The sequence below is a fragment of the Dryobates pubescens genome, chromosome 13 (assembly GCF_014839835.1).
Source record: "Dryobates pubescens isolate bDryPub1 chromosome 13, bDryPub1.pri, whole genome shotgun sequence".
Lineage (NCBI taxonomy): Eukaryota > Metazoa > Chordata > Aves > Piciformes > Picidae > Dryobates > Dryobates pubescens.
Window position 1 is genome coordinate 22,161,534 of NC_071624.1, and position 11,545 is coordinate 22,173,078.

Consider the following 11,545-nt stretch of genomic DNA (forward strand, 5'->3'; position numbering starts at 1 on the left):
GATCCTGCTGACCTCCCCCAGCTACGGCTGCCTGATTGTCAGGGAAGAGTGGGTGGGTTTGGAGATGGAGTCTGGAGGGTCTGGAGTGAGGACCTCCCTTCAGCAGAGCTGGTTAAGGAAGCCACACAGTTATCTGTGTTGCCAGGTTTTTGTTTAGCAGTCTCTATTCCATTGTAGCAGCTGCCTGCTGCTTGGGAAAACCAGCTGGCTGAAACCAAGTCCAGGGAAGACTTGTGAGGAGGAGAATAAAACCAAACCATCCAGAGCACCCCCAGCACTGGGCTTTTTCCCAGCAGTGAAAAGCACCAATTGAACTGGCACATGATGGCCTGGGGTCCCTGGGCTGCTCAGTGCTGAGGTTTGACAGCGAGTTCCTGCTGTTGTGTGGGACAAAGCATGGAGACGCATGGGCACTCAGGCAGGGTGCTTGGAGAAGGGAATGCTAACCAACCAGAGCCCTCTGGAACCTTAACTTCTCCCCACTTTGCTTGCTTCTCTTTTTGGCTTGGTCCATGCTGTGGGTGCCAGCTGCCTTCGCTCTGTCTCACCCTGAGTGCCATGTTGGTGTGGAGGAGGCCAGTGGGGTTTAAACTGCACAGCAGGGCTGGGGGGTGGATAGGAGATAGTCTGGGGGTACAGCACAGTGCTTGGGAAAAGGACTGGGGCTAGGGAATGGAGATGGACTGAGGGAGAGGAGTCATTTCCTAAACCAGTCATGTGGTTTCATTGAGCCCTGTTCTGTTTGTTGCTGGAGGAATGTCACTGACTTGCACAGGAAAAAGGCTCTTGTTGCATGTCCATCTTGGCAGCTGCCTAGAGGCCTCATTACAGCTAATCACGAGAACTCCTCATCTGAGTATTGTCACAGTCTCACAGTATCCCCAGGGCTGGAAGAGACCTCGAGGATCATTGAGTCCAACCTGTCACCACAGACCTCATGACTAGACCAAGGCTCCAAGTGCCACATCCAATCCCCTCTGGAACACCTCCAGGGATGGGGACTCCACCACCTCCCTGGGCAGCACATCCCAATGATGAATGACTCTCGGTGAAGAACTTTCTCCTCACCTCCAGCCTAAACCTCCCCTGGCACAACTTGAGACTGTGTCCTCTTGTTCTGGTGCTGCTTGCCTGGGAGGAGAGACCAATCCCCTCCTGGCTACAACCACCTTCCAGGTAGTTGTAGAGGGCAGTGAGGTCACCCCTGAGCCTCCTCTTCTGCAGGCTAAGCAACCCCAGCTCCCTCAGCCTCTCCTCACAGGGCTGTGCTCCAGACCCCTCCCCAGCTTTGTTGCCCTTCTCTGGACACCTTCCAGCATCTCAACATCTTTCCTAAACTGAGAAGCCCAGAACTGGACACAGGACTCCAGGTGTGGCCTCAGCAGTGCTGAGCACAGGGCACAATGACTTCCCTGCTCCTGCTGGCCACACTCTTCCTGATGCAGGCCAGGATGCCATTGGCCCTCCTGGCTTCCTGGGCACACTGCTGGCTCATGTTCAGGCAGCTGTCAATCAGCACCCCCAGGTCCCTCTCTGTTTGGCAGCTCTCAGCCACTCTGCCCCCAGCCTGTAGCTCTGCCTGGGGTTGTTGTGGCCAAAGTGCAGCCCCTGGCACTTGGACTTGTTGAATGCCATCCTGTTGGCCTCTGCCCATCTGTCCAGCCTGGCAAGGTCCCTCTGCAGAGCTCTCCTACCCTGTAACTGATCAACTCCTGCCCCCAGCTTGCTGTCATCTGCACATTTACTGCTGATGGACTCAATGCCCTCCTCCAGATCATCAATGAAGATGTTAAAGAGGCTGGGGCCCAGCACTGATCCCTGGGGCACACCACTGGTGCCTGGCTGCCAGCTGGCTGTGGCACCATTCACCACCACGCTCTGGGCTCAGCCTCCAGCCAGTTCCTAACCCAGCTCAGAGTGCTGCTGTCCCAGCCAGGGGCTGCCAGCTTGGCCAGGAGTTTGCTGTGGGGGACGGTGTCAAAGGCCTTGCTGAAGTCCAGGTAGACCACATCCACAGCCTGCCCCACATCCACCAGGCAGTCACCTGATCATAGAAGGAGATCAGGTTGGAGAGGCAGGACCTGCCCCTCCTAAATCCATGTTGGCTGGGCCTGAGTCCTTGGCCATCCTTCAGGTGTGCAGTGATTGCCACCAGGATAATTATTACACCCCCCACCCCCCCCCCCATATATAAAGTGCAATTTTGGGTCAAAACAAAACAGTTTGTATTGAAGTGCTCCACAGCCCCAGGTACCCAGCTCCTTTTCAGACAGAACAGGGTTGCCATGTGTTAAAATCTCCACCAATCACTTGGACTCAGTTGTGCTGCAGGGGAGGGAAAAAGGGACCGGTGGTGAGTTTGCAGCTCAGGTGCCAGGCTGGAGCCCGGAGGGAGGGTGTCTGCTCCTGCCTCTGCAGCTCACCTCCCGTGCAGTGCTGTGGGATCCAAACCCATTTTCTCCACTGCAGCTGCCTAGTTTGGAAGAGGTGCTCCAAGCTCAGATCCTTTGTGCTGGTAACACCACTGTGGGGATTTGCTGATAGGCAAAGGCACTAGCACTGAAGATCTCCTCCTGCATCTAACAAGCAGAGCATCAGTAAGTGCTGCTGAGGGTAAGCTTGCAAACTGCTTGTGGCAGAGCATGCTGCTAGCTGCTGATAAAGCTGCCAAATGCTCTCAGGACCCCTGCTGAATGTTTTCTTATCAGGTACTTGAGAACTCTCAATTCTTGCTTTTCCTCCCTTTTGAACACATTTTCCGCGGGCTTACCTTGCAGATGATTTGCTCCTCTGTAAGCCCGGGGCCAGCTCTACAAAGGGAACTCTGTTTGCATGGTTTCCTCGGCACCACGTAGCTGGGAAGTCGCCTTGGTCCTCCTCTGGCCCGCAGCAGTGGGGCAGGGCGATGGCGCTCAGCGGAGCCCTGCGTGGCCGGCCCTGTGCGGAGCTGCCCTGGCCCCGCTCCTGCTCCTTCCTTCTGCACGCTGCCCAGCGGGCTGTGCTGTTCGCTTTCTGCTCCCTGCTGAAGGGATGCAGCTTCCTTCATTAAAGCGCTGGTGTGGAGCCAGGTCCTCTTCCCTCGGGCTGCCGTGCAGCGCTGAATCCCTGCTCGGGCTGCTGCAGCAGCTCCTGCTGCGCCTCCTGCCTGCTGAACTGCCTGGCACCCACACGGGGAGGCTTCTGAAGCCATCTCCGAGGTGGAGAAGCACAGATGCAGCCACATTAAAGGGGATTTGAAGCTGGATTATCAGAAGGCACAGGCAGAACTACCGGCTGTGTGCTGCCCACGTCCAGTGGGAAGGTCTAGAGAGTGTGAGGGGCATGGGGTGCAGCATCAGCCTGCCCAGTGGGGAAGGCCTAGAGAGTGTGAGGGGCATGGGGTGCAGCATCAGCCTGCCCAGTGGGGAAGGTCTAAAGAGTGTGAGGGGCATGGGGTGCAGCATCAGCCTGCCCAGTGGGGAAGGTCTAGAGAGTGTGAAGGGCATGGGGTGCAGCATCAGCCTGCCCAGTGGGGAAGGTCTAGAGAGTGTGAAGGGCATGGGTGCAGCATCAGCCTGCCCAGTGGGGAAGGTCTAGAGAGTGTGAAGGGCATGGGGTGCAGCATCAGCCTGCCCAGTGGGGAAGGTCTAGAGAGTGTGAGGGGCATGGGGTGCAGCATCAGCCTGCCCAGTGGGGAAGGTCTAGAGAGTGTGAAGGGCATGGGGTGCAGCATCAGCCTGCCCAGTGGGGAAGGTCTAGAGAGTGTGAGGGGCATGGGGTGCAGCATCAGCCTGCCCAGTGGGGAAGGTCTAGAGAGTGTGAGGGGCATGGGGTGCAGCATCAGCCTGCCCAGTGGGGAAGGTCTAGAGAGTGTGAGGGGCATGGGGTGCAGCATCAGCCTGCCCTGCCCACTGAAAGCAGCCTGTGGATGTGAGTGTGCAGACACTGCTGGATGCAGCTGCTTGCCCTGACATGCCCAAGCAGTCCAGGCACTCCTGGGTTGCACAGCAGCTTGACCAAGCTTGGCACCACTTGAAACCACCCTGGACACCCAGCTCTGACTGTGCTCCATTGCAGGCTGACCTGACTGCTCTGTCCTCTGCTGTCAGGGCTGTTCTCACCTGAAGAATTTTAGCCTGCCATCCAAGCTGCTGATCAGACTGGTGAGCAGCCATGTGCTTGTCTCTGTAAAGATGCCAGGCATTGCAGAGTTAGGTGATTAGGATGTGAAATGTCTCTGGAAGCACAGAACAAAATGGAAAAATCCTCTCCTCTCTCCAGGGCAGAATTTCCCTCTCTCTTCCTCTGGACACTCATGTTTCTGGCTGTGAGACAGTGCTGATACTTTACTTATTCCTTCAGGATGTGCCTGCTGTCACCTTGGGCACTCCTGAATTAGTGCCTTTACTCTGTATTTTTTCCCTATCCCTAGGTAAAAATCCTGTGTTCAGATTAGATTTGGATGCTCTGTGATCAGCCAGGGCTGGTCCCTGCTCCTATTGCTTAAATCCCTGCCTCTGTCCTCCTCAGGCTGGCAACCTGCCTCCCCACAATGGCTAACTCAGGGACTTTTCCACCTGTCCCAGCAGCTAGGTGCTGCCATTTCCCATCAGCTGAGTCTGTGTGCTTGTGAGACAGGCTGATAAAAAGCAGATCTTATGCAGCAATGACATTGCTCAGACTCTTAGGCCAGCTCTGGTACCAAGTCAAGGCTGCTTTTTGACCAGGCCAGCTGAGAATTCAGTTTGGAAGTGGTTAGGCTATCAGGGGAATGAATTTCAGCAGTCCCCAGCCTAACCACCCCCCAGCCTGATCTCCACCTTACTGCAACTTCCCTTCAGGTAGTTGTGCAGTGTGATAAGTTCCCCCCTGAGTCTTCTCTTCTCCAGGCTGAACACCCCTATCTCCCTCAGCCTCTCCTGGTGGCTTTTTTGCCCTCTTCTTGTCTCTGAGGGTTGAACTGGATGAGCTTTGAGGTCTCTTCCAAGCAGTACTGTGCTGTCATCCTATCTCCATGGAGGTTTTCACATCCTGTATCCATTCCAGGTTGTGATTGAGCTCTGTCTCTTGTCCATCTGCTCTTTGGGCAGGATCTGCTGTGTGAAAAATGCTTCTTTAGTGAAGATTTATTTTGATGCCCTGATTTTTGGTGTGTGTGTTTCCAGGTGTATCTAAATCAGATTCCCCAGGCTGGAGGGGCTCTGGGCAAGCTGAGGTGGGGTCAGGTGCCCCTGACCCATGGCAGTGGGGGCTGGAGCTGGATGATCCTTGAGGTCCTTTCCAACCCTAACAACTCTATGATTCTATGATTCTTTCCTTCCAGCCCCCTCCCCAGTCTAGTTGCTCTCCTCTGGACCTGCTCCAGCACCTCAATATCCTTCCTGAAGTGAGGGGCCCAGAGCTGCACACAGCACTCGAGGTGAGGTGCTGAGCACGGGGGCAGAATCCCATCCCTGGTGCTGCTGGCCACACTCTTCCTGATCCAGGCCAGGATGCCACTGGCCTTCCGTGCCAGCTGGGCACACTGCTGGCTCCTGTTCAGCTGTAGTCACCCAGCACTGCCAGGCTGCTGTCAGGTTGCTGCAAGTGTTTACCAAGCCCTGGAGCAGCAAAGGTCTTTCTGCTGGTACCTTTAATGGGCTGGGCACTGCCTTTCTGCTTCAGTGCAACTGGGGAGCTCTGCAGGAGCAGAGCAGCTCTTCATCTCCGTGGGCTGCCAGGCCTTCCCTGACTGCTGCCTTCTAGCTCTGCTGCTCAGCCCCTGCCACACCTGTCCCACCAACCCAGCCACCAAAGCCTGGCTTACAGAAATGAGCAGTTTCTGGGTGGTGCTGCCTGCAGTGCCTCTGAGTGGGTAACGGAGCAAACAAGACAATCATCAGGTGACTGCCTGGTGGCTGTGGGGCAGGCTGTGGATGTAGTCTACCTGGACCTCAGCAAGGCCTTTGACACCATCCCCCATAGCAAACTCCTGGCCAAGCTGTCAGCCCATGGCTTGGATGGGAGCACAATGCGATGGGTTAGGAACTGGCTGGAGGGCTGAGCCCAGAGAGTGGTGGTGAATGGTGCCACAGCCAGCTGGCAGCCAGGCACCAGTGGTGTGCCCCAGGGATCAGTGCTGGGCCCCATGCTCTTTAACATCTTCATTGATGATCTGGACGAGGGCATTGAGTCCATCAGCAGTACATTTGCTGACGACACCAAGCTGGGGGCAGGAGTTGAGCTGCTGGAGGGTAGAGAGGCTCTGCAGAGGGACCTGGACAGGCTGGACAGATGGGCAGAGGCCAAGGGCAGGAGATTGAACACATCCAAGTGCCAGGTGCTGCACATTGGCCACAACAACCCCATGCAGAGCTACAGGCTGGGGTCAGAGTGGCTGAGAGCTGCCAAACAGAGAGGGACCTGGGGGTACTGGTCGATGAGTACTGGCTGAACATGAGCCTGCAGTGTGCCCAGGCAACCAAGAGGGCCAATGGCATCCTGGCCTGCATCAGGAAGAGTGTGGCCAGCAGGAGCAGGGAGGTCATTCTGCCCCTGTACACTGCACTGGTTAGGCCACACCTTGAGTCCTGTGTCCAGTTCTGGGCTCCTCAGTTTAGGAAGGAGGTTGACTTGCTGGAAGGTGTCCAGAGAAGGGCAACAAAGTTGGTGAGGGGCTTGGAACACAGCCCTGTGAGGAGAGGCTGAGGGAGCTGGGGTTGCTTAGCCTGGAGAGGAGCAGACTCAGGGGTGACCTTCTTGTTCTCTACAGCTACCTGAAGAGAGGTTGTAGACAGGTGGATGTTGGTCTCTTCTCCCAGGCAGCCAGTACCAGAACAAGAGGACACAGTCTCAGGCTGCACCAGGGGAGGTTTAGATTGGATGTTAGGAAGAAGTTCTATACAGAGAGAGTGATTGCCCATTGGAATGGGCTGCCTGGGGAGGTGGTGGAGTCCCCATCATTGGAGGTGTTCAGGAGGAGACTTGATGGGGTGCTTGGTGCCATGGGTTAGTTGTTTAGGTGGTGTTGGATTGGTTGATGGGTTGGACGCGATGATCTTGAAGGTCTCTTCCAGCCTGGTTTATTCTCTGTATATTCTGTGTATATTCTATGTATCATTAGGCTGGAGCAGGCATTGTGGAGATCTCCAGGAAATTGCCACCCTGAATGTTCCCTGTGAAATTCTGCCTGTCCTCTCCCACCCACAGGGGCAGCTCTGGAACTGCCTCTGTGCAGAACAGAGGAAGAAGCCCTCTTGAGCAGCTGCTGACTCTTGCCTGCACCCCTTGTTGTCTTCTTGGTGCAGCTGCAGGCAGGCACAGAAGCTGTTCCAGCATCTCAAGCCTCAGTGACGTCTCTGTCAGTGAGGCTTTGCCTCGCTGCTGGCAGCATTTAAGCTCCTGTGTAGCAGCCACTGCATGTTCCTGCTGACAGGTCTGGCCTTTTGGCCACTGTGGTCTCCTGGGGGGCTTGGAAATGGTAGCAGCTGTCTGCAGCAGAAGTTGGGGCAGTGATGGGTGAGGTGCAGAGCACAATGGCCACTGTGGGGGCAGAGGTGGGAGCAGCTGTGAGCTCCTCTTCCTGGAGCAGGCTGTGGCACTGCCTGGGTGCTCTCCCTGGATGTGCCATGGTAAGATGGTGGTTGCTGGCTGGCAGGTACCTGCTGGGGTGCCTGGGGCAGAATCCTGCCTTGTGTAGGTGCTGCTGGTGGCACACAAGCAGTGTGGGATGGCTGCTCTCAGCACGTCGCTCGTGCTCAGCAGGATCCCACCGGCCTCCCAAAGTGCTGAGTGAGGGGAGAGCTCTCAGTGTGCTGTCACCACCAGCACCAAGAGCTCTCAGTGAAGCAGCTTTGGCAATGTCAATGCCGCTGTAGCCAGGCCTTAACTTAAACTTGCCACCTGTACATCGAGCTCCTGGAGTGAGGGAAGCCTGGCACAGGCTGGGGCTGCATCCCCGAGCTGCAGGCACGGCTGCTGTGTTGCCACGGGCTCCTTCTCCCCCAGAGATCCCTTTGGATTAGACATCAGAAGACAGTCTTGGTTAGTTGTTTGTTTTTGGACATTTCCCTTCCACACTTCTCTGGCAGAGCAGGACTGAGGCTCTTCCAAAGCAGCACTGGAGCCTGTTGTCAGCCTGTTCCTTTCCTGGCAGCTCCACACAGGGACAGCTCCAGCTGAAGGCTGAGCTCTGTCTTGTTCTGTCCCAGTCTGTGCACTCCCTTGGGTCTTTCTTCCCAGTGCTTGACATGTTACAATGTTCTGCAGGGAACGAGGGGGCTGCCTTTTCCTAGGGAACCAAAGTTCCAGGGGCAAACAGTAGCCTTTGTGTATTCTGTGCTCATGGGTGGGCTTCAGTTTGCAGGGGTCCTTGAAAGAGGGAAGGGAGCTGAGCTGTGGGCTGTGTTTTCCACTGCTGTGGAGGGGGTGAGTGCTTGTTGGACTGTGCAGCTTTTGTGGTTTGCAGTTCCTAGGAACAAACTAAAGCCCCTTCTGAGCAGTATAGCTTGAAAAAAGCAATTCAGCAGTCTGGTGGTGGAAAGTGTGTGTTAACTTTGGAGGGGGGCTGATAGCTTCAGATTTAATGTGCAGAAAGCAAAGGAGTCTTTGTTTCTTCTCTGTGTGATCTCTAAAGTAGGTGGTTGATGGCAGTGCAGAGCTGATACAAATGGAGGATGTCTGATTTCATAGAATCCCAGACTGGTTTGGGTGGGAAATGACCTTTCAAGGCCATCTAATCCAATCCAATCCCCCAGCAGTCAGCAGGGACAGCTCCAACTAGAGCAGGTTGCTCAGAGCCCAAAACAACCTGACCTGCAATGGTGCCAGGGATGGGGCAGCTCCCACACCTCTGGGCAGCCTGGGCCAGGCTCTCTCCGCTCTCTCCCTTCTCTCCACTCTCACTCTCCCTCTTTGAGTTCATAGAATCAATAGAATCATAGAATCAATAAGGTTAGAAAAGACCTCAGAGATCATCAAGTCCAAGCTGTCACCCAACACCTCCTGACTACTATACCATGGCTCCAAGTGCCACATCCAATCCCCTCTTGAACACCTCCAGGGATGGGGACTCCACCACCTCCCTGGGCAGCACATCCCAGTGGCCAATCTCTCTTGCTGGGAAGAACTTTCTCCTCACCTCCAGCCCAAACCTCCCCTGGCACAGCTTGAGACTGTGTCCTCTTGTTCTGGTGCTGAGTGCCTGGGAGAAGAGACCAACCCCCACCTGGCTACAACCTCCCTTCAGGGAGTTGCAGAGAGCAAGAAGGTCTCCCCTGAGCCTCCTCTTCTGCAGGCTAAGCAACCCCAGCTCCCTCAGCCTCTCCTCCTAGGGCTGTGCTCCAGACCCCTCCCCAGCTTTGTTGCCCTTCTCTGGACACCTTCCAGCAGCTCGACATCTTTCCTGACCTGAGGGGCCCAGAACTGGACACAGGACTCAAGGTGTGGCCTCAGCAGTGCTGAGCACAGGGCACAATGACCTCCCTGCTCCTGCTGGCCACACTCTTCCTGATGCAGGCCAGGATGCCCTTGGCCTTCTTGGCCCCCTGGCCACACTGCAGGCTCATGTTCAGCACACTATCAACCAGTAGCCCCAGGTCCCTTTCTGCCTGGCTGCTCTCAGCCACTCTGACCCCAGCCTCTAGTGCTGCATGGGGTTGTTGTGGCCAAACCATCACCCCTTGTCTTGTCACAGCAGGCTCTGCTCAAAAGTCTGTCCCCAGCTTCCTTCTTGGCATTTTAAGCACTGAAAGGCCACCAGAAGGTCTCCCTGGACCCTTCTCCAGGCTGCACAGCCCCAGCTCTCTCCCAGCCTGGCCTCCCAGCATTGCTGTGTCCCTGTGTTCATGGCAGGCCTCCCTCCATGTGTCACCTTAGGGTGAAGGTGCCAGTCTCAGTGCAGGCCACACTGCAGCTTTGTGCACAGCACTTACACCAGGATTGTTTATTGTGCTTTGCACTCAAATACTAAAAGCTGCTGAGGCTGCTGAGCAGAGCTCAGGGGTGAGCTCAGCATTGTGGATTTGAAAGGCATGTGTCCACTGCAGAGACAGCAGGGGCTCTGATGGGCCCAGTTCAGCAAGTTTTTGAAAGAACTAAAGATGCCACCAAAGCTGCAGCTTCCCAGCTCCAGCCCATCAGCCCCAAGGACTTAGCACAGCTTCAAAAAGAGAATTAACCACCAGGACACTGTGGGACTAGTGGATGCCAGCCACCCTTTAGGACTCACAGCAGCCCCTTCCCTTGGCACTGGGAGGCTTTTACAGGGGCAGTGCTTGCTGAGGGGCTTGGCTGGGTCCCATCCTCTTTAATATCTTCATGGATCTGGATGAGGGCATTGAGTCAGTCATCAGTAAATTCGCAGATGACACCAAGCTGGGAGCAGAGGTTGGTCAGTTAGAGGACAGAAGGGCTCTGCAGAGGGACCTTGCCAGGCTGGACAGATGGGCAGAGGCCAACAGGATGGCATTCAACAAGTCCAAGTGCCAGGGGCTGCACTTTGGCCACAGCAACCCCAGGCAGAGCTACAGGCTGGGGTCAGAGTGGCTGAGAGCAGCCAGGCAGAGAGGGACCTTGGGGTGCTGATTGACAGCTGCCTGAACATGAGCCAGCAGTGTGCCCAGGGGGCCAAGAAGGCCTAGGGCATCCTGGCCTGCATCAGGAAGAGTGTGGCCAGCAGGAGCAGGGAAGTCATTGTGCCCTGTGCTCAGCACTGCTTAGGCCACACCTGGAGTCCTGTGTCCAGTTCTGGGCTCCTCAGCTCAAGAAGGACATTGAGAGACTTGAAGGTGTCCAGAGAAGGGCAACAAAGCTGGGGAGGGGTCTGGAGCACAGCCCTGTGAGGAGAGGCTGAGGGAGCTGGGGTTGCTTAGCCTGGAGAAGAGGAGGCTCAGGGGAGACCTTCTTGCTCTCTGCAACTCCCTGAAGGGAGGTTGTAGCCAGGAGGGGGTTGGTCTCTTCTCCCAGGCACCCAGCACCAGAACAAGAGGACACAGTCTCAAGCTGTGCCAGGAGAGGTTTAGTTTGGATGTTAGAAAGAAGTTCTTCCCAGCAAGAGAGATTGGCCCTTGGGTTGTGCTGCCCAGGGAGGTGGTGGAGTCCCTGGAGGTGTTTAAGAAGAGCCTGGCTGAGGCACTTGGTGCCATGGTTGAGTTGATCAGATGGTGCTGGGTGATAGGTTGGACTGGATGTTCTCAAAGGTCTTTTCCAAGCTGGTCTGGTCTATTGTAGTCTATTCTATTCCACCCTGCCCTATCCTACCCTATCCTACCCTATTCTGTCCTATCCTATTCACTCATCAGGGGCTGCACCAGGCTTGGATTTTACCTTCTTAGCTGTGAATGTGTGGTTGGCTTTAGACTCAAACTGAAGAGTGGCCAGCTCTGATCCTGCTGCTGAGTGGAACTGAGCACGGTACGAGACACGCAGCCACAGCAGCATCTTGCTTGGAAGAGACCTGGAAGATGGAGTCCAGCTGTTAACCCAGCTGTTAACCCTGCTCTGCCAGCTCACCACTAAACCACCTCCCTCAGCACCACATCTACCTGGGCTTTGCATTTGTGCTTCTCTTTGCTCCTCCTGGTGCACC